Source organism: Delphinapterus leucas, chromosome X, assembly GCF_059928025.1.
Source record: "Delphinapterus leucas isolate spDelLeu-1000000601 "Yukka" chromosome X, BTC_Dleu_Yukka2, whole genome shotgun sequence".
In the NCBI taxonomy this organism is placed as follows: Eukaryota; Metazoa; Chordata; class Mammalia; order Artiodactyla; family Monodontidae; genus Delphinapterus; species Delphinapterus leucas.
In genome coordinates, this window is record NC_143150.1 from 64742024 (window position 1) to 64764477 (window position 22454).

General features: G+C 35.6%; 1 non-coding gene across 1 annotated transcript; it reads left to right on the top strand.

The window, feature by feature from the left end:
* Positions 1-19203: 19203 nt before the first annotated feature.
* LOC115802630 (U6 spliceosomal RNA) lies at positions 19204-19308 on the top strand. Its single transcript, XR_016391441.1, has one exon. It is a non-coding gene; the product is annotated as a U6 spliceosomal RNA (small nuclear RNA).
* The last annotated feature ends 3146 nt before the right edge of the window (positions 19309-22454 follow it).

Genomic DNA, 22454 nt, shown 5'->3' on the forward strand with positions numbered 1-22454 from the left:
TCCCCTGTCAATAACCCCAGAATGCCTCCATAAGTAGGAGGGTGTTGTACAGAAGCAAACGTAACACCTCACAGCAACTTCCTTAACATCCTTTTTACTCAGATGTCTTCTGTAGTCACCTTCTCTAGCTTGAAAGCAGGTATGTGAGCTGTGTGTGTGTGTGTGTGTGTGTGTGTGTGTATGTTTACAACACAGTGTCTCAACTAAAGCTCTGGTGAGAAAAAGCAGGAAAGAATAAAAGAAAGTGTCTTTTGGCACACACTGCTGCTCCTTCCCCTCTCCCCTGGGGGTGGTCAATGTCACACATTTTGGGGTCTCAGGCCTCCTCCAGAGGGTGAGGGATTAAAGTCAAGTGAGTGTAAGATGAACTCAAAAAGTCAGCTGGCTCAGTGATCTGGAGCTCCTTGGGGAAGAGCCTGGGGAGAAAGTATCACAGCTCAGAGCCCTCCTGCCACCTCTCAGTGCTAGACACTTACCACTCAGTATACTTCTCTCAGATGTGCCCTCATCACAGACCACAGTCTCACCTTCCAGCAAGGCATGCAAGCCTCTTCCTTTTGCTCCCTTGCTCTCTAATCTGCCTTACATGAAGTCTCCTTGGTCTGGAGGCCTTCCCACAGCGACCCTGCCCAGGAGAAGGACTATTACTGGGTCATTTGGGTGTCACTGCATACCCTCAAAAGACAGGCCAAGTCTCACCTTTATTCATTTTAAGAAGATTAACATTCCACTTCAGGTCCCCTGAGAAGTAAAGGTTTCAGGATTCTTGTTACATAGCCCCCAGTTGAAGAAAATGAAACCAACAATTATGACTTTGCTGGACCTCCCAAACTTTATGTACTTGCCTAGTGATAGTTAACAGGAAGGGCAGATGCTGAGATGCATCCTTTCCTCTGAGGTGCCCAAAGAAAACCCACAGCCTGACCAGTAAGGCAGGGGCTTTTACCTAGAAGGCAACAAGTTGTTGGTCTCTGTGTCAAGAGGCCAGGCTTTCCTCTGGTCTGAAAGCTGTCTCAGGCTGGGCTCATTCGCTCCATAGATGCCAGTACCAGCTGTCTCCACAGTCCAGAGGAGAGTGGCCTGGAGCCAGAGTACAAGAGAACACGATGTTCTGGCCCCCATTGGCCACAGCTGCACTTCTACTTCCTATGTTGGACTGGTCCTGCACCTTCTTCCATGCAGAAAACCTGCTTTGACTCAAGGCCAGCCTCAATGACAGTCTGTGATCTCAGCCTTCAGGGCAGCAAAGTTTCGGGCTCCCGGCCTTTTTCCTCACCCTCCCTAGGCAGCTTGCCCGGCTGTGCTCTGATCTGAGCTGCAGGCAAACACTTCTTGGGAAAAATACCTCCAAACCACAAGCAGATTGACCATACAAATTGAATCGGTTCATCTCCGCCCCCCAGGAGCTGAAGAACCCTTTTCAAACCCAATCAACAGCAGCTCAGCAGCTCTGCCCGCGGCGCCCAGCCCGCGCAGTCGGCTCTGTTTCCCGGTGGTCCACTAAGGGATCCATTCAGTCTCAGCGATTTCACACAGGCACCCGATGATAGGTGCCTTGGACAGCTCAGAAACTCTCAGGAGCCATGGTCCCTCGGGTCGACCTCACGCGCACATATCAAAGCCCTACACTTGGGCTTCCCTGGTGGCGCAGTGGTTGAGAGTCCGCCTGCCGATGCAGGTGTACGCGGGTTCGTGCCCCGGTCCGGGAGGATCCCACGTGCCGCGGAGCAGCTGGGCCAGTGGGCCATGGCCGCTGAGCCTGCGCGTCCGGAGCCTGTGCTCCGCAACGGGAGAGGCCGCAACAGTGAGAGGCCCGCGTACTACAAAAAAAAAAAAAAAAAAAAAAATGCCCTACACTTCCCAAAGGAGTCAGTATACATATATATATATAATATATATATATATATATATATATATATATATATATAAATCTCTAGGGACTACCAGAAATGAGTTGGCCGAATGATTTTCCTGAGGCAGAACAGAATGTTTGATTTTAACTTGATTTATTTCTCTAGGGCAGCTCAGAGGGAATTGAAAAGGGCTAAGACCCTAAGCCGGAAGACTTCACTAGCACCAAGCGACCTACGGGGACAAGAAAATAAATGCTTGTTTTATCCTGGAGTGGAGTGTTTCCCGAGAAGACAGATTTCGAATCAGTGCGGTTTAATTGGATGAACGCCCGAGCATTTTTTTCTGTTGCGCGGAGCGCTAAACCTTCCAAGGAATGAGGGAAAACCCAGGAATCAGGCATTTGGCTACCCGCTGCGTCATCCTCCGTTACCTGGAAGAACCAGGGGCTTCAGTAATGAAACCCCTAAAACAGGTAAAGTGTGCGCGGATCTTACGTGGGAAACCAGATGCCAAGGAGTGCTACATGTTGTTTATCAAAATTTGACACTAAATTATGGGGGTGCAATATGTTCCTGAGTTCCTGATGTTTCCAAATCACAGTCAACCACGCATAAATCTAGTTTTTCTTGACGATTTCCTGTGCAAGTTATAATTGTCTAAAGAATTGTTATTCTAAAGTAATTCTTCCAGCGAATATTTTCTCCTTCTCTCAAGGAAAGTGAAAAGAGGGATTTTATTTTTCGTTCATGACTTTCCTTTCATTTTATTTCAAGTTTTAAGCCCTAAAAATCAATGTAAGTAACAGGTTCCAGCCATTTTTGAAGAGAACTCAGAACAGGATTTTCCAACGGGGTCATTTCACATCCCCTAAAGAAGAATTTTGAAACATGGACAAACCTGTTTCTGCATTTTGAAACACAGACAAATCTGTTTCTGGTCCCGGTTTCATGTCGGAAAATGTGTTTCCTGTCCTAATTGGGGCTATTCACTTTTCGGTGATATTTAAAACGAGCCCGACTGAATTGATGTTTGGTTAACTATGAGGGAAATGGCTCTTGATCAGGCAGGCAATTACCAACCAAAGCTGATCACTTCCCAAGCAAAACAAAGGAATTTGTAACTATTTTTCTTCTGCAGTAATGAACACGGCAGGCAATTATTTATGAATGAGATAAAGTTTTCCGTGTTGGTGAGCACCAGCAGGGCTAAGACCGACAGTGCAAACTGTATCCCTGGAACCCAGGCCAGCCGCCCTCTTTTTTGTCTGTGCGGGGAGGGAGCTGAGTGCAAGTGCAGACAAGATCCCGCTGTGGCAGGGTCGCCACAGGCTGGAGCAGAAGAGACTTGTGGCTATCTTGTCAACTATCCCACCCAGGCAACTCAAGAGACCTGAGTCCTATTCCATCCCTCCACTCTCCGCTGTGAGTTCCATAGTGCTGGGTGTTGAGCAAGAGCTCAGTACAGTCAGTTGATACTTCACTTTTAGCCTTTGGGGTGAGGGATTCTGGGGCATCTGGCTTGATAATCTGCAGAGTCACACAGGTAGCCAGAGGGCAAGTGTTTGCCAGAAACCTGCCTCAGCATGCCTAGGACAGACCAGACGGAAGCTCTAGGTGTGCGCTGCCTGCATAGATATTGCAGTGATCTTCAACTGGGGAAAATTTTTGACATTCCAAAGAAACATATATTTTTCCCCATGACTTCAGCAGGTGCACTCAACTCCCAGTGGCTCCTAACAAACCATACTTGGGGAATAGAAGAGAACAAGGGCTTGGCTTTCCACAGTTCAGGAGATCTTGGCAGAGTTCTGGCCAGACATTGCGTCCAGGTGCGGAGCCTCTAACAATAACCACTGCCATTTTCTGGGAAGCTTGCTACTTGTTATTGCTTTATATAATCTTAATCCTCACAGCAACAATAAGAAATAAGGTAGGTAATTTCATTTCCCTATTATCCAGATGAAAAAGTGGAGGCCTAGAAAAATTACATTAGTGGTAGAGCCAACTGCCAATCTCCAGCTCTTCAATGAGCTTCCAAGAGCACTGTTCAAGGACGGAAAGTAAGGAATTTCTAAACCTTCTGCCACCTTTACATGGCCCTCTCCCAGTCCAGATGCCCTGAAGGGATTCACAGTAGGAGGGGCTTTGTAAAGCCTTGGGGTAAATCTCAGCTTCCAGCCTTTCAAGGAGTGCTGGCACCATTCTGTTAGCTTGTTTTTCCGGCCTCCACCCCCTGGTGCTGGCCTCCAGAGCAAACCTGCCTGTCCTGGCAATTTGCAGAGCTCTGCCAGGAGACTAGCTTTCTTCCAGCCAAGTTTATGACTGCCCTCTGCGCCCCAAAGTGCTCCGAAGTTTGGGGGAAGGCTGCTACCGCACATCAGGGCCTCCAAAATCTCTTTCCTATAATAGAAAAGCTCTGTCTGGAGCAAACAATCCTCCTCACAATCAATTACTTGAGGAAGTCAAAGCATAATCGTCACTTTCTGTAGTGCTTCTCTCAGTCTGTATTACACAGTGACATCACCCTACCTATGATTCAGCTTCCCACAATCTTCCTGGACCAGAATAACCTTTAAATGATCACAGTCCATGGGGCCATTGATTTATCAAGAATTTGACTTTGTGAGAAACCAAGAACGTTTCACCCAGTTCCTCCGGCTAGAATGTATCAAAATGCCAATTTTTAAATTGGGAACTTGAGGCTGTTTATTTTGACCATTCTCAGAAGAGGTTGACATTGGACATGATTAATGGAAAATTACAGGCTAGATTTTCAGACATTCTCTCTTTTACTTAGCACAATTACTTAACTGTTCAGATTAGACACTACATCTACTAAATAAAAGTGACCAATTTTAGGTGCAATTAGTACATAAGCACTTAAGAGGCCCAACGAAATAACTTTGAAATTTAGGTTGCAATTTTTGTTTCATTGCATTTGCATATATATTTTGGCCTTTGAAACATCATTATTTTAAAAGGATCTTTCAACATTTGCTAAAACTCCTTTGAAACTGGAAGTGATTATGAGACTTTTTTTTTCACTATAGTAAATCTTAACCACCATTTTGGGGAAAGACAATATACTTTTCCATTCAGCACTCTGAATGAAACCAGTTGTTGAGATGATGTGATGTTGAAAAAAATCATTCTAAAATATAAGATTTTGTGGTGCATGAAGTATGTAATGCTTCCAAAAAAAAGTCTTTAAAAACTTAAATATTCCAATTTCTTTTCAACACTTTCATTTCTCAATACCTAAAAATAATCTATTGTGAGAGTTAAAATATCTATGCTTTAGTAAAATTTAGGCTTTATCCTTTGTACAATCTTAATACACATACCCTGGATTCAAATTTTCAATGAAAAATTTTATTTTCAATATTTGAAAGCCAAGTTTATTTGATGAAAATCACAAACTGAAAAATGACTGATCTCTTGCTTGGGGTCATCCTAACAACTGAAGCAGATTGAGCAGCAGATCTAAATGATTGAAGAGATGTTGGTCACAAGGACAACTGCCACAAAATGATCTTAACAAAAGAAAAGAAAGGTAGACTTTGTTACTTGATTGAAGAAATATTTACTGCAACCAATGGAGGGATTGTAGGGATTCCAAAATTTAGAAAACTTTAAAATGGAAAAAAGACTTACATATACAAAATCTAACCATACTTCGAAGGTCTTATTTTAGTACATTTAGCGATCTCTGATATAAGTATAAAGGACTTTCTTAGACAGTAGAAGGTACTTGATGGTAATATCAAGTGTGTGTTGCTAATTAATATTGTTGTACACTTTCTTGGTTTCTGATCTTTCCCTAATTGTTAGTTTTCTGTTATTTGGTGAGTTTTTAATTTAGTTTCATTGTTATTACCTACTTGTTTTTACTTTTGTAATTGTGTCCAGTGTGAAAATAAAATGAGTGAAGAATGTTTCCATTATATAATTCCAATGTCATTCTCTAGATATACTTTCTAAATTAGTGAAATTCCCCCTTCCCCAGAGGTATATAGCAAATGTAGCTGTCATTATAGTGGCATGTAATTACAAATTTAATATTAAGAATAACTACATGGTCTTCTATATTTCATTCATGAATTATTTTTTCTCTTTTTATTGATACTGATAGAACCCAGCTGAGACACTTTTATCTCTAATTGCATGACGATTTTAAAGCATGTCAAATAATGTTTTATTTCTTTATTACAATACATTTCAGAAACTTGGACAAAGATCAACCAAATCATTTTAATTTTCTATGGTGAAAAATGAAAAGAACAACAGAAAAGGACAATTGGGGTAATATAATCAGAAATATTTTTGAAGTGGATGTAGATTTATATGATATGTTGGACAACATTTTCTGTTGAAGTGGAGTAAAGTATATCTGTTATAGATTGGCTCAGATCATTATTGCATTTTGTAATTTTACTGAGTCATAATAAATTCGTTTTACGCTATGTAATACACTCTGGTCAGTAAGCAAAAGAAATAAAACCCAAACTTAACTAAAATTATTTAAAACTGATCTATATGCCTTTAAAGGAAACATCTCATTTTCAAACTTGTGAATATAAACAATAGTTCAATTATGCATTAAGTTTTCAAAAACTCAAGGGTAAATACTACAGCATAACAAAACTCAGCTGGTGGGAGATTGAATTTTTCTGTGATTCTACTAACTGCAATAAGAAAAAATGGTGTCTAGCTTTCATGTAATAGTTGTTTGACAAATCACCTGTACTTAATTTGGTAACTGATGTTGCTATTCTTTATGTTTTCATCTGATTATCTTAAAGCTATGGTTTTATACAGTGTCAGAGTTACTAATTTGATCCTAACACATTTCCCAATTCAAAATTTACTGTCATTAACCCACTCCATATTTGTATAATTATTTATAAGGTAGATCACAAAACTTGTGAGCATCTGACAAGATGCTAACAAGGCTTCCCCCTCCCTGGCATCACTATAGTTTTATACCTATAGAAAAGAACTGTGGTTTTCCTTAGAAAGTTTTCCAATGGATAAAATATAGCATTGACATTAAAGCATAGTATAGTCAGCCCTCTGTATCTGTGGGCTCTGCATCAGCAGATTCAATCAACCATGGATAGAAAATATTCAAAAAAAAATCCAGAATGTTCCAAACAGTGAAACTTGAATTTGCCATGCATTGGCAACTATTTACATAGCATTTACATTGTATTAGGTATTTTAATAATTTAACAAGATAGTAATATAGAGATAATTTAGAGTGTACAGGAGGGTGTGCATATGTTATGCACAAATACTATGTCATTTTATATAAAGGGGTTGAATATCTGGGGATTTCGTTATCCCCTGGCTCCTAGAACAAATCTCCTGTATATACTGAGGGATGACTGTACTTAAGATACCTGAGTTGGGTCACACAGACCAACGTTGGAATCATAAATCTAACATTTAATTACCTGATAACTTTGAACAAATTCTTCAGCCTTTCATAGCCTCAAGTTCCTCATTTATATAATATGGAAAGAATAATTAGTCTCATAAGGTCCTTATAAGAATAAGATAATAATAATACATGCTTGGCACCTAGCTAAATTTTACTGAACACTCATTAACAAAAAAAGCAACAAGAACAGTGATCATTGACCAGCAACCAATAGTTTGAAGAGATGAGACAATTTCAAATTAATATTTTTTAAATTCAAGTTTGTATTGTTTTATAACTATTATCTATAGTTCAATCCCACCCTGGTTTAAAATAAAAGTGAAATAGTTTAATTTTTGATATCTCCACACTTTGATTAGAAATGAAAGCTAACACAGAATAGTATAATTTAAAAAACTTGAATCATGCGCTCTGCTTTCCTTTCCCATAGATTTTGTTTTTACATCTTTATTGGAGTATAATTGCTTTACAATGGTGTGTTAGTTTCTGCTTTATAACAAAGTGAATCAGTTATACATATACATATGTTCCCATATCTTTTCCCTCTTGCGTCTCCCCCCCCCCACCCTCCCTATCCCACCCCTCCAGGCGGTCACAAAGCACCAAGCTGATCTCCCTGTGCTATGCGGCTGCTTCCCACTAGCTATCTACCTTACATTTGTTAGTGTATATATGTCCATGCCTCTCTCTCGCTTTGTCACAGCTCACCATTCCCCCTCCCCATATCCTCAAGTCCATTTTCTAGTAGGTCTGTGTCTTTATTCCTGTCTTACCCCTAGGTTCTTCATGACGTATTTTTTCTTAAATTCCATATATATGTGTTAGCATATGGTATTTGTCTTTCTCTTTCTGACTTACTTCACTCTGTATGACAGACTCTAAGTCTATCCACCTCATTACAAATAGCTCAATTTTGTTTCTTTTTATGGCTGAGTAATATTCCATTGTATATATGTGCCACATCTTCTTTATCCATTCATCTGATGATGGACACTTAGGTTGTTTCCATCTCCGGGCTACTGTAAATAGAGCTGCAATGAATATTTTGGTACATGACTGTTTTTGAATTATGGTTTTCTCAGGGGATATGCCCAGTAGTGGGATTGCTGGATCATACGGTAGTTCTATTTGTAGTTTTTTAAGGAACCTCCATATTGTTCTCCATAGTGGCTGTACCAATTCACATTCCCACCAGCAGTGCAAGAGTGTTCCCTTTTCTCCACACCCTCTCCAGCATTTATTGTTTCTAGATTTTTTGATGATGGCCATTCTAACTGGTGTGAGATGATATCTCATTGTGTAGATTCACATGTATTTGGAAGAAATAATCCAGAGGGATCCTATGTTTCCCCCAATGGTAACATCTTGTAAAACTATAATACAATATCACAACCAGGATTTTGACATTGATATGATCCACTGATTTTGTTCAGCTTTCACCAGTGTTACACATATTTATTTGTATGTGTGCCCATATACACGTATTTAGTTCTATGCAATTTATTATATGTGGAGGTTGGTGTGGTCACCACAATAGTCAATATATAGGACAGTTCAATTACCACAAAGATTCCTCATGCTGCCTTTTTATAACTGTACCTTAAAGCCTCCAGCTCCCCCCCACATCCATAAATGAAATATGCAACTACATGTAAGCATTTGGGATTGGCTTCTTTAATTTAGCATAATTTTTTGGAGATTCCTCCAAGTTGTTGTGTATATCAATAGATTGTTCCTTTTTATTGTGGTACACCCATGGTATGAATGTACACAATTTATTTAATCACTCAACTGTTGAACATCCAGTTGTTTCCTGTTGTTGGTGATTAAAAATAAATCTGCTATAAACATTCAAGTACAGGTTTTAAAAAAATGCTCCTTTCTTCCAACACCACTCCTATGGCTTTTATTTCCTCCACTTGCTCACCCTCTTGGATTGCTACAGATTTAACTACAGTTTTACCAATGCTTAACTGGTCATTTATCACATTCAAGATAACAGGAAGAATGATCAATGTGGTGACAAGGGATTAGTCTGGTTACTAGTTGTAAATAGATAGGAGTTTGCTTGCCTCCTGTGGTAAGTAATATTCAGCCCTTAGCCATTTTTCTTTTAAATGGCTGAGAGGGAGAGAACTAGAAAGTACATTTTAAGAAGCAGGAAGACCATGTTTCAAGTGGACATACAATAAAAGAGTATTTTATACAAGTTTTTGCAGTCATATATCATTAGTAAAAGTCAAAAGAATTGAATTGTATTACTTTCAACATTAAAAGCATACCTTAATTACTTGATACTAAATATTGGCATTTGGTTTTCATTTGGAGTTCTCAAAAGAAGTTTAGAATACATAAGGGTAATTTCAAAAGCTTTATCAATTTTAACACAATGCACAGACACAATCATTTTTAAGAATTTGGATAACATAGAAGGATAAAACATTTTGCCTAGATCATCATTCTTCCTATCAGAGTCAGCTACTTCCACTGCTTTTCACTTTTCTTTGAAAGAAAATCCTGCAAAAATACTGTTTTCTTACTCTACTTTGACACTGGACTGAAGTTTGGGCTCTTTCACCTTTGTTTTTTCTTTGCAGGTTTTCCATATTACATAATCAGACATTGGAGTATTTTGTTTTGTTTTTCATCTTAGTGAATGACTATTTTATAGACCTGGATTGGCAATAACTATTTACTTTACTCTCTAATATTTATAAAGCAGATCTTCATGTAACCAGATCAACAAAGCACTATGACCATGGGCCATCAGCTGGGGCTTACAAATATTTTTTAACAGTGGAATTTAAAAAATTTTAAAGAGCATTTATTACAACACAATTTTAAAAACTCATCACAGTTGATTTAGTCTCTGAAGTGTGTAGATTAACTGAATTCCCTGAAACTTGACTGCTTGAATGTTTTTCAATTACCATCATAAACACTGAGCTCCTGAATTTTGTCAGTATTATATTAGCATAGGGAAATTAGCTGAGTTTCAATGGTCAAAGTTCTCCCTCCTCCCACAGTAATGTAGTCTGCTGTGCTCCAGCTGCCTACCTGGATACCTAATTCCATTTTGAGAAAGATACCCTTCTGTTTGGTACAAAGTATATCTAGTGCTGTCTGCATAAAGGTTTTGTTCATAAAAGGATAATTGTCATTAGAAAATAAACCAGGTTTAGAATTCAGCAAAAATCACTGTTATAGTAGAGCTTATAGAGTTTATTTCAGAATATGATGATTTCAAAAATATATGCAAAATATATAATAAATATCTTCTATGTAAATAAAATTGATTTGAAAATGTACAGAAATAACCAATTACTAGGACATTTTTGAATATATATTGCTGGAAATTTATAGGGTGGAATACAAAGTTGAAATTAATAAATCTTAGAAGTATGGAGTGACATTCTAAATGTCATATTTTGTGATATTAAATATCTTTAATTAGAAAGCAACTTTAATTTACAAAAATAAAATTTTACTTTGATATTGTATATTAATTACTTGAAACAATCTATTTCAACAAGTATCCTTGTGTTAATTAAAATTTAAATTATGCTTTTTAACATGTAACATCAATGAAGAAGGGGAGAAAATTTAGGGTAGTGAATTTATGATATTAAACATAGTAGAAATATTCTAAAGCAATATAAGACTGTGAACTTGTATTTGACAAATAAATGCAATAATGAGATAACTTGTATATTGAAAATGTTGTATTCACTAAAATACAATGGGTTACATTAACACACTTTCAAGGCTCTGTCACTGATAAATACATGCTTAAGATGCTTCACCAAAGATAGTTTGACTATTTAGATTCAATTATTGCCCATTATCAAATTAAACATTAAAACATTTTAGGGACAAATCTTTCATTTTAAAATATTGCAAAGACTAAGTAAACATTGGCAAAAATACCTAGTAGCTTATTCTGATTCCTGTGATTTAACTTTCCTCTCTGTTCTCAAATGTCACATCCCTAAGCACAGCTTTAATTTCATGTTCCAGTTTATTTTCCCCTAATGAACTTTTATGAATATCTGTCCTTTTATTTATATATAATGTATGCTTAAGTGCTGAACTATGGCTAGTAAAAAGCAAGATTAAATCTTAAGTGAACTCTACCCTGGAAACCTCAGGGAAACCATGTGCTAATGTGCATAAAATGAAAACAGGATCCTGAATATTTCTAGTTTTTCCTTTACGTTTTGGTTTACTCTTCTCATTTTACTATATTGTGGGGGAAGTTCTTTCAGTAAATACTAATTCTTCCTACCTTTCCATCCTATTCCACAAGGGTTAACTGAGGATTTTGCTTTATATTTCTGTTGTTATTTCCAAGTAGTTGTTTATATTCCTTTGGTTTAGTGAATGATAATTGTTTGAGCAGGAAGGGGTTTTTTTGCTTATTTGCTGCAGTTTACTATTTAGAAACAATATGTAGTTTGATTAATTATTTTAAGAGATGGGTCTCTCATTTTGGTCTTTTTATGTAGCTGAACCATCCTTCAAGCTTTGGAGTAATATATGTTTTGGCACATACCTCTACTAACCAAATTTATTCACAATGTAAGATGTAAATGGAGAGGGACTATATCGCTTTTCTTATCAGCAAAATTCAAACAAAACTAAAACAAAAATATTCTCTAACCTTGTAATCAGAGAGTAGAATATTCAAAATGTGTGGAGGGTAACTCTTAGAAGTTAATGTTAGGAATTGTGGGCCTTTTCTGTACGTATTCCTTATTTTTACGGTCCTTTGAAGTATGTTTCATGAAAGAACAAAATAAAACCCAAGAAGAAGAATTAAGTGATGTGGAGATAGCAATCTACCAGAGAAAGAGTTCAGAGTAATGACTGTAAAGATGATCAAAGAACTTGGGAGCAGAATGGATGTACAGATGAGAAATTATACGTTTTTTAACAGAGAATTAGAAAATATAAAGGACAAACAAACAAAATTAAAGAATAAAATAACTGAAATGAAAAATACACTAGAAGGAATCAATAATAGACTAAGTGAGGCAGAAGAACAGATCAGTGACTGGAAAACAGAAATCACAGATTGCTGGAAATCACTGTGGCCAAACAGAAAAAAGAAAAAAAAGAATAAAAAGAAACAAGGAAAGTTTAAGAGACCTCTGGGAAAACATCAAAAATGCTAATACTTGCATTATAGAGGTCCCATAAGGAGAAGAGACAGAGAAAGGACCTGAGAAAATATTTGAAGAGATAATAGCTGAATACTCCCTTACCCTGGTGAAGGAAACAGTCACCATGGCACAATGCAATCAAAATGACAAAAATTAAAGATAAAGAGAGAATTTTAAAAGCAACAAGGGAAAAATAGCATACAAGGGAATCTCCATAAGGCTATCAGCTGATTTGTCCATAGGCCAGAATGGAGTGGCACATTATACTTAAAGTGATGAAAGAGAAAAACCTACAACCAAGAATACTCTACCCAGCAAGGCACTTGTTCACATTTGATGGAGAAAACAAAAGCTTTACAGACAAGATAAAGCTAAAAGAATTCAACACCACCCAACTGGCTTTACATAAAATGCTAAGGGAACATCTGTAAAAGGCCACAACTAGAAACAAGAAAACTACAAAATGGAAAATCTCACTGGTAAAAGCAAAAATACAATAAAGGTAGAAAATCATCCATTCAGAGAGCTCGTAGGGAGGCTAAAGACAAAAGTAGTAAAATCATTTGTATTCACAAAAAGCAGTTAAGGGATACACAAAAGAATTAGATGTAAAATATAACATCAAAAACCATAAACATGAGGGGAGGAGAGTACAAATGCAGGGTATGTAAAATGTGTTTGAAATTAAGAAATCAGCAACTTAAAACAAGCACATATATAGACTCCTATACAAAAACCTCACAGGTACTGCCAAAAAAAATCTGTAATAGATATACACACACACAAAAAGAAAAAGGAATCCAAACATGACACTAAAGATAGTAATCAAATCTCAAGAGAAGAGAGCAAAAGAAGGAAAGGGAACAAAAGACCTATAAAAACAAATCCAAAACAATGAATAAAATGGCAATAGAAACATACATATCAATAATTACCTTAAGTATAAACAGACTAAATGCTACAACCAAAAGACACAGACTGGCTGAATGGATACAACAAGACCCATATATTTGTTGCCTACAAGAAACTCATTTCAGATCTAGAGACATGTACAGACTGAAAGTGAGGGGATGGAAAAAGATATCCTATGCAAATGGAAACCAAAAGAAAGCTGGAGTAGCTATACTTATATCTGACAAAATAGACTTTAAAATAAAGATTGTCACAAGAGACAAAGAAGGACACTACATAATGATCAAAGGATCAATCCAAGAAGATATAACAATTGTAAATATATATGCACACAACACAAGATAACCTCAATATATAAGGCAAATGTTAACAGACTAAAAGGAGAATTTGACAGTAACACAATAATAGTAGGGAACTTTAACACCTCACTTACACCAATGAAAAGATCATTGAGAAAGAAAGTCAATAAGGAAACGCGGGCCTTAAATGACACATTAGACCATATGGTCTTAATTAATTTTTTATATGCCTTTCCTCCAAAAGCAGTAGAATACACATTCTTTTCAAGTGCACATAAAATATTTTCCAGGATTGATCACATGCTGGGCCACAAAGCAAGCCTCAGTAAATTTATGAAAACGAAATCATATCAAGCAACTTATCTGACCACAACACTATGAGGGTAGAAATCAACTACGAGATTAAAAAAAATGCAAAAAACACGAACACAAGGGGGCTAACCAATATGTTACTAAACAACCAATGGCTCACTGAAGAAATCAAAGATGAAATCAAAAATTATCTAGAGACAAATGAAAATGAAAAATAATGATCCAAAACCTATGGGACACAGCAAAAGCAGTTCTAAGAGGGAAGTTTATAGCAGTACAATCTTACCTCAGGCAACAAGAAAAATCTCAAATAGAAAACCTAACATTACACCTAAAGCAACCAGAGAAAGAAGAAGAAACAAAACCCAAAGGTAGAAGAAGGAAAGAAATCAAAAAGATCAGAGCAGAAATAAATGAAATAGAGGCTAAAAAAAGAGAAAAGATCAGTGAAACTAAAAGTTGGTTCTTTGAAAAGATAAACAAAATTGATAAACCTTTAGCTGGACTCATCAAGAAAAAAAGTGAAAGGGCCTAAATTAATAAATTCAGAAATGAAAAAGGAGATGTTACAACCAAAACCACAGAAATACAGAAGATCAGAAGAGACTGCTACAAACAACTATACACCAAGAAAATGAACAAAGTAGAAGAAATGGACAAATTCTTAGAAATGTACAATCTCCCAAGACTGAACCAGGAAGAAATAGAAAATACTGAGAGACCATTTACCAGCACAGTATCAAAAAAACAGCTCAATCAAAAAATGGGCAGAATGGGACTTCTCTGGTGGAGCAGTGGTTGGGAGCCCGCATGCCAATGCAGGGGACACGGGTTCGAGCCCTGGTCCAGGAAGATCCCACATGCCGTGGAGCAACTAAGCCCGTGCGCCACAACTACTGAGTTCATGTGCCACAGCTTCTGAAGCCCATGTGCCTAGAGCCCATGCTCCACAACCAGAGAAGCCACCACAATGAGAAGCCCATGCACTGCAACGAAGAGTAGCCCCCGCTCGCTGCAACTAGAGAAAGCCCACATGCAGCAAGGAAGACCCAACACAGCCAAAATAAATAAATAAATAAATTAATTTTAAAAAATGGGCAGAAGACTTAAGTAGACGTTTCTCCAAAGAAGACATATGGATGGCCAACAGACACATGAAAAGATGCTCAATATTGCTAATTATTAGAGAAATGCAAATCAAAACTATAATGAGTTAACACCACACACCAGTCAGAATGCCCATCATTAAAAAGTCTACAAATAACAAATGCTGGAGACGTTGTGGGGAAAAAGGAACCCCTCCTACTCTCTGGGTGAGGATATAAATTGGTGCAGCCACAATGGAGAAAATCTGGAGGTTTGTTAAAAAAATAAATCTAGAGTTACTGTATGATCCTACAACCCCACTCCTGGGCATGTACCCAGAGAAAACTCTAATTCAAAAGATACACACACACCAGTGCTCACTGCAGCACTATTTACGGTAGCTAAGACATGGAAGCAAACTAAATGTCCATCAACAGATGAATTGATAAAGAAGATGTGGTATATCTTTTATTTTACCATAAAAAATAATGAAATAATGCCATTTGCAGCAACATGGATGGACCTAAAGATTATTATATTAAGTGAAGTAAGTCAGACAAAGACAAATAGCATATGATATCACTTATATGTGGAATCTAAAAAAATGACAGAAATGAACTTATTTACAAAAACAGAAATACAGTCACAGACATAAAAATAAAACATGGTTTCTAAAGGGGATTGTGAGGGGGATGGGGGGAGAGATAAATAAGGAGTTTGGGATTAACATATACACACTACTATATATAAAATAGGTAAATAAGAAGGACCTACTGTATAGCACAGGGAACTATATTCAGTATCTTGTAATAATGGAAAAGAATCTGAAACAGAAGATATATATATATATATATATATTTAGAAGATATCTATTTTATATATATATATATATAAAACTGAATCACTTTGCTGTACACTTGAAACTAACACAACATTGTAAATTAACTATAGTTCCATTAAGAAAAAGACTGCATTGTATTGGAATCAGTATAAATACTCAATGTCACAAAATAAAGTCCAAAAGTAGGCCTATAAATAATCAGTCAATTGATTTTCAACAGAAACACCAAGGTAATTCAGTGAGGAAAGAAGAGACTCTTTAAGCTGTTGGAATAACTGGGTACCTTTACATTAAAAAAAGTACATCAGCTTCTACCTCATATCATAAAGAAAAGTTGATCCAAGATGAATCACCAACCTAAACATAAATTCTAAGAGTTTCAACATTCTAGAGATTTAGAATACATTTTCACAATTCAGGCAAATATTTTTTAGAGAACTTAGCAAAAGCACTAAGCATAAAATGAAAATGGTAAATAGCATTTCATCAAAATTAAAAACATCTGCTCATCAAGGAATGCCATTGCCTAAATGAAAAATCTAACCTAGACTGGGAGAGGATATTTGCAATGCACATAATCCAAAAAAGATATCTTAACCAGAATAAATAAAGAACTTCTACAATTTGATGATTTTTAAAAAGGAAAACCAATTTGAAATACTTGAATAGACACTTCACAAAGGAAATATATGAATGGCTAATTAGCAAATGAGAAAATGCTCAACATCCAGTCATCAGGAAAAAAAGAAAAAATATATCACTTTACATAAGCTTGAATGGCTAGAGTTAAAAATACTGATACATGAAATGTTGGTAAGGATGTGGAGCAAATGGAACACTCACACATTGCTTGTGTGAGTGTAAAATGCTACAACCACTTCTGAAAACAGAAAAATTATAAATATACTTTTTATTACTTGTATCATATTATGTATTTTTACATAATCTATTGTGTGTTATATCTATTATATACATAATACCTCAGCAATTCACCCTAGAAAAATAGAAATAGAAACCCACAAAAATAGTTGTATAATAATGTTGAAGACAGTTTTATTCACAGTACCTAAAAGCTGTACACAACCAGTATATGATTAGGTAGACAGATAAATAAATTCTGATATGGCCATGAAATGGAATACTATTCAGCAGTAAAAAGCAATGTACTACCAACACATACAATAACAAAAATATGACTTAATCTCAAAAACATCTTTTGTATTTGGCTTTTTTGACTCAAAAAAGCCAAATACAAAAGAGAACATACTATATACATCCATTTCTAAGAAGTCCTAGAAAAAGCAAAATTAATCTAGGGTGAAAAAAGTGAAATGATGGTTGCCTGTCAGTGTCTGGGGATTGACTGTAAAAAGCCATGAGGAAAATTAATGAGGTGATAAAATCATTCTATACCTTAATTGGGTTAGTTATTACAAAGGTTTATATATTTTTCAAACCTCATTGTATTCTACACTTTGAAATCTGAATGTTTTGCTTCATGTAAATTATTTTTTTTAAATAAATAATCAAGAAAAAACGAAAAGGAAGAACTATGAGGAGCATTAGCCTGTATTTTACTTAAAAACAAAATTCTTATTATGATGTTTTGACCTTCTTTTTGGCTGGGGAGAGACTACCCCTCCCAGGGTGAGCCAATTCTTAGAGTTAACAAAAAGCTCATCTGGAATTTGGTTTTGATATACAAATTAACCAGTCCAGAGCCATACCTCCTCTATTTGGCCCACACATGCCAGGAGATAATATTATTCTCCCTTAATCATCTAAGTGCCAGATGCCAGGCAGCTAGACATATCCCCCTATAGAAGAAAGCCTATTGAAATTACTCAAACTAGCCAATCCTAAGCTGCTTAGCTTTCCCTGATTTGCCTTTCCTGCAGAAAACCCAGTAAAGGCAGTGGTCTAAATATTCCCTTTGTTCCTGTCTTCTGCATCCTGAACACCCTGGTGTTTTTCCCATGTGGTAATGCATGGCATACCATGCCTTCTCTTTCTATAATCTGTGATTATAATAAATGTTTTCCTGAACCTCTCCTCTGTCTTTTCTTGTGGCCTCACATGAATGATCATTTCATAAAATGACACAAAATAAAGCCCAATCAGATTACAAAACATAGTATAAATATTGGATAATTAAATCAGTGTGATACTAAAAGAGATAGACTAACCATTTGATTAAAATACATAGTCCATATATAAGCTTATACATGGAAACAATGTGAGTAAAAACAAACTTTGTAATACATGGTTTGGGGCAACTGGTAGTGATCTGGAAAACAAATAAAGCTATATCCCTACCTCAAACCATATACCATTACATATTACAAAGACTGATAAAATTGACTAAATGAAAAAAATTTTAAACCTTCATTAAAAAATACCCTATGCAAGGTGCAAGAGGGAGGAGATGGGGATATATGTATATGAATAGCTGATTTGTTATAAAGCAGAAACTAATGCACCATTGTAAAGCAATTATACCCCAATAAAGATACTAAATAAAAATTTACCCTATGCAAGGTCAAGGACAAATGACAAATTGAAGGTAAACAATTCATGTGACAGAAAAGGATCTAACATTTCCAACATAAAAAATTCTCATAGAAGTCAGAAAAAAAGAAAAATATCTTAATATGAAATGGAGAAAAAACATGGACAGACAATTCAGAGAATAAAAAATAGAAATTGCCCTTAAAACATGCTCAACTTCACACATAATAAGAGAATAGCAAATTGAAACTACACTGAAATACCACTTCCTTTTAGATTATAACACACTCTTTCCACTTTATGATGAAGAATTATAACTTACAGGAAAAGCAAAATTTCAAATGTATATGTCCTTTGACTCAGCATTGCCACTTCTGGAAACAATCCTGCACAACACACACACACACACACACACACATACATGCACACAAGCACACATCAAACAATATATGTGCAAAGTTATTGATTGCAAGATTGTTTGTAATAGACAAAGTCTGAAAACAACTCAGTGGACAACGATGGTGGACTAGTGAAATTACCCATGTTTCATTCACAGAATGGAATATATTGATAGTATAGTTATTAATAACTGATAAGAAATATCATGCACGGCAAAGACCTCCAGGATATATCAAGTGGGAAAAAAGTGAACTACAGAGTAATGTATAGTATGTTATCTTTTGTGCAAAATGGGAGGAAAATAAGAACATTCAAGTTCATTTGTATTTGCATAAAGAAAAAATGGAAGAATGTATAAATAATACTAGTAAAAATATGTTCTCACTTCAGCAGCACATGTATTTTCAGTATTGAAATTGGAACTATATAGAGAAGATTAGCATAACCCCTGCAAAAGTATGCCACAGAAATTCATGATGTGTTTCATAGTTTGGGGAAGAAAAGAAACACTTACATTCATGAAGCTAAAAGATCCCCAAACTGAATCAACTAAAAGATTATAATGAGATGTATTATAATCAAATTGCCACAAGTCAAAGACAAAGAGAGAATTTTGAAAGCAGTGAGGGAAAATCGACTCTTCACATATAAGCGAGTGCTCATAAGACTATCAGTAGATTTCTCAGCAGGAAATTTGCCGGCCATGAGATAATGAGGTGATATATTCAAAGTACTGAAAGAAAAATACTGACAACCAAGAATTTTATACTCAGCAATATTACCTGTGAAAATGTAGAAGAGATTAAAAATCATTGCTAGACAAACAAAAACTGAGGGAGTTTGGCACCACTAGACCTGCCTTAGAAGAAATGCTTTAGAGAGTTCTTCAAGTAGAAAGAAAAACATGCTAAAGAGTAACATGAAAGCATTTGAAAGTGTGAATCTCATTGGTGAAGCTAAATATATAAACATACACAGATTAAATTAAGACTGTAATGGTGATGTGTAAATTACTTTTTACCCTAATGTAAATGTTAAAAATTTGTTAATAGATAAAAAATACAAATATAAGCAAACTCTGACTATAGGAACACAAAGTCTCTGGGGTGGAATAGAAGTGTAGTATTTCAGTATGGGATTGAAGTTAAACTATTATCAACTTAAAATAGAAGTTACAACTATAAAGATATATATGCAAGCCTTGAGCTAATCTCAAAGGAAAAAAACTACAATAGATACCAGGAAGGTAAAGAGAAAAGAATCAAAGCAAATCACCAAATAAAATCATCAGAGAACAAAGGAAAATGGCAAGAGAGGAAGAGAGGGACAAAATAGACAGAAAATAATTAACAGAATGGCAATAGTAAGTCTTTACATAATTTTCTTAAGTGTAAATGAATTAAACTCACTAATCAGAAGGCACAGAGTGACTGAATGGATTAAAAAAAACCAAGTTCCAGCAATATGTTGTCTACAAGAGACTCACTTTAGCTTTAAAAGCACAGATAGGCTGAAAGTTAAGGGATGGAAATAGATATTTCATGCAAAGGGTAATCAGAAGAAAGTGGGTATGGATATAGGGAAAAAAAACAGACTTGAATTCTAAAACTGTCTCTAGAGACAAAGAAGTTCATTATATAAGGATAAAAGGGTCAATTCAACAAGAAGATGTAACAGTTATAAATATATATGTACCTTATGTCAGAATATCTAAAAATATAAAGCAAATATTGATAGATTTGAAGGTAAAATTCCACAACAATACAGTAAGGGTAAGGGGCCTCAAATATCCCACTTACAATAATAGATAGAATATCCAGACAGAAAATCAATTTTAAAAACCCAGCTGGCTTGAATAACACTATAGACCAAGTATACCTAAGAGACAGAACTTACAACCAACAGGAAAATACTCATTCTTCTCAAGCACACACCGAACATTCTTCAGGATAGATCAAATGTTAGGTCACAAAACAGTCTTAGCAAATTTAACTACACCAAAATCATTCCAAGTATCTTTTCTGACCATATTGGAATAAACCAGAAATCAATAACAGCAAGAAAACTGGAAAATGCACTGATACATAGAAATAAATCAACACACTTGTGAACAACCATTGCACCAAAGAGGAAATCGAAAGGGAATTTAAATACTATTTTGAGACAAATGAAAACAAAAACACAACATACTGAAATTTATGGGAAGCATCAAAAGAAGTACTGAGAGGAATGTTTGTAGCAATGAATGCCTACATTGAGAAAGAAGATAGATCTCAAATAAACAAAGTAATTTTACACCTTAAGAACTAAAAAGAATAAACTGAATGCAGAATTAGCAGAAGGAAGGAAATAATAAAGATTAGAGCAAATATAAATCAAATAGAGATTAAAAAGATAGAAAAAAAACTGAGTTGACTTTTTGTAAAGATAAAATATAGAATCCCTTAGTTAAGTTAACTAAGAGTAAAAGAGAGATGACTCAAATAAATAAAATCAGAAATGAAAGAGGAGATATAATAATGGATACCTCAGAAATGAAAAGGATCATAACGGACTATCATGAACAATTAAATACCAACAAGTTGGATAACTGAGAAGAAACTGATAAATTCCTAGAAACATACAATCTGCCAAAATTGAATCAAGAAGAAATAGAAATCCTGAACAGACTAATAAACAAATAAGGAGATTCAATCAGCAACTAAAAGACTCCTGATGAAGAAAAGCCCAAGACCAGATGGCTTCACTGCTGAGTTACACAAAACATTCAAAGAAGAATGAATACTGATACTTCTCAAACTGCTTCAAACAACAGAAGAGAGAACACTTCCAAACTAATTTTATGACGCCATCATCACCTTGAAAACCAGACAAAGGCAATAGAAGAAAAGAAAACTACAGGCCAATATTGCTGATGAACATAGATGCAAAAGTTCTCAATAAAATACTAGTAATCCAAATTCAAAGGCATATTAAAAGATTTTTGTGTCGTAATTAAGTGAGATGTAAGGATGGTTCAACCACACAAATCAATCAATATGGTACATCATTTTTTAAAAAATGAAAGAAAAAAAACCATATGAGCATCTCAATAGATGCAGAAAAAGCATTTGACAAAATTCAACATGTGTTTATGAAAAAAGCTCTCAACAAATTGGGCAAAGAAGGAACATACCTTAACATAACAAATGCCATATAACATAAACCCCAGCTAACATCATACTCAGTGGTGAAAGGTTAAACATTTTGCTTCTAAGGTGAAGGTGCCCACTCTTACCACTCCTATTCCACATAGTACTAGAAGTACTAGTCAGAACAATTAGGCAAGAAAAAGAAAGTTCCTCAAAACATTAAAAATAGAACTACTTTATAGTCCAGCAATCTGTGTATATGACCAAAGAAAATGATACCAGAATCTTGAAGATATTCTTGCACCTGCACTCCCATGTTAACTTCAGCATTTTCAAAATATCCAACATCAGAAACCAATCTAAATGTCAGTGAATGGATGAATATATACAAGTGAATATTATTCAGCTTTAGAAATAAGTAAATTCAGCCATTTGCGACAGCATGGGTAAATCTGGAGAATATTTTGCTAAGTGAAATAAGCCAAACACAGAAATACAAATACTACAT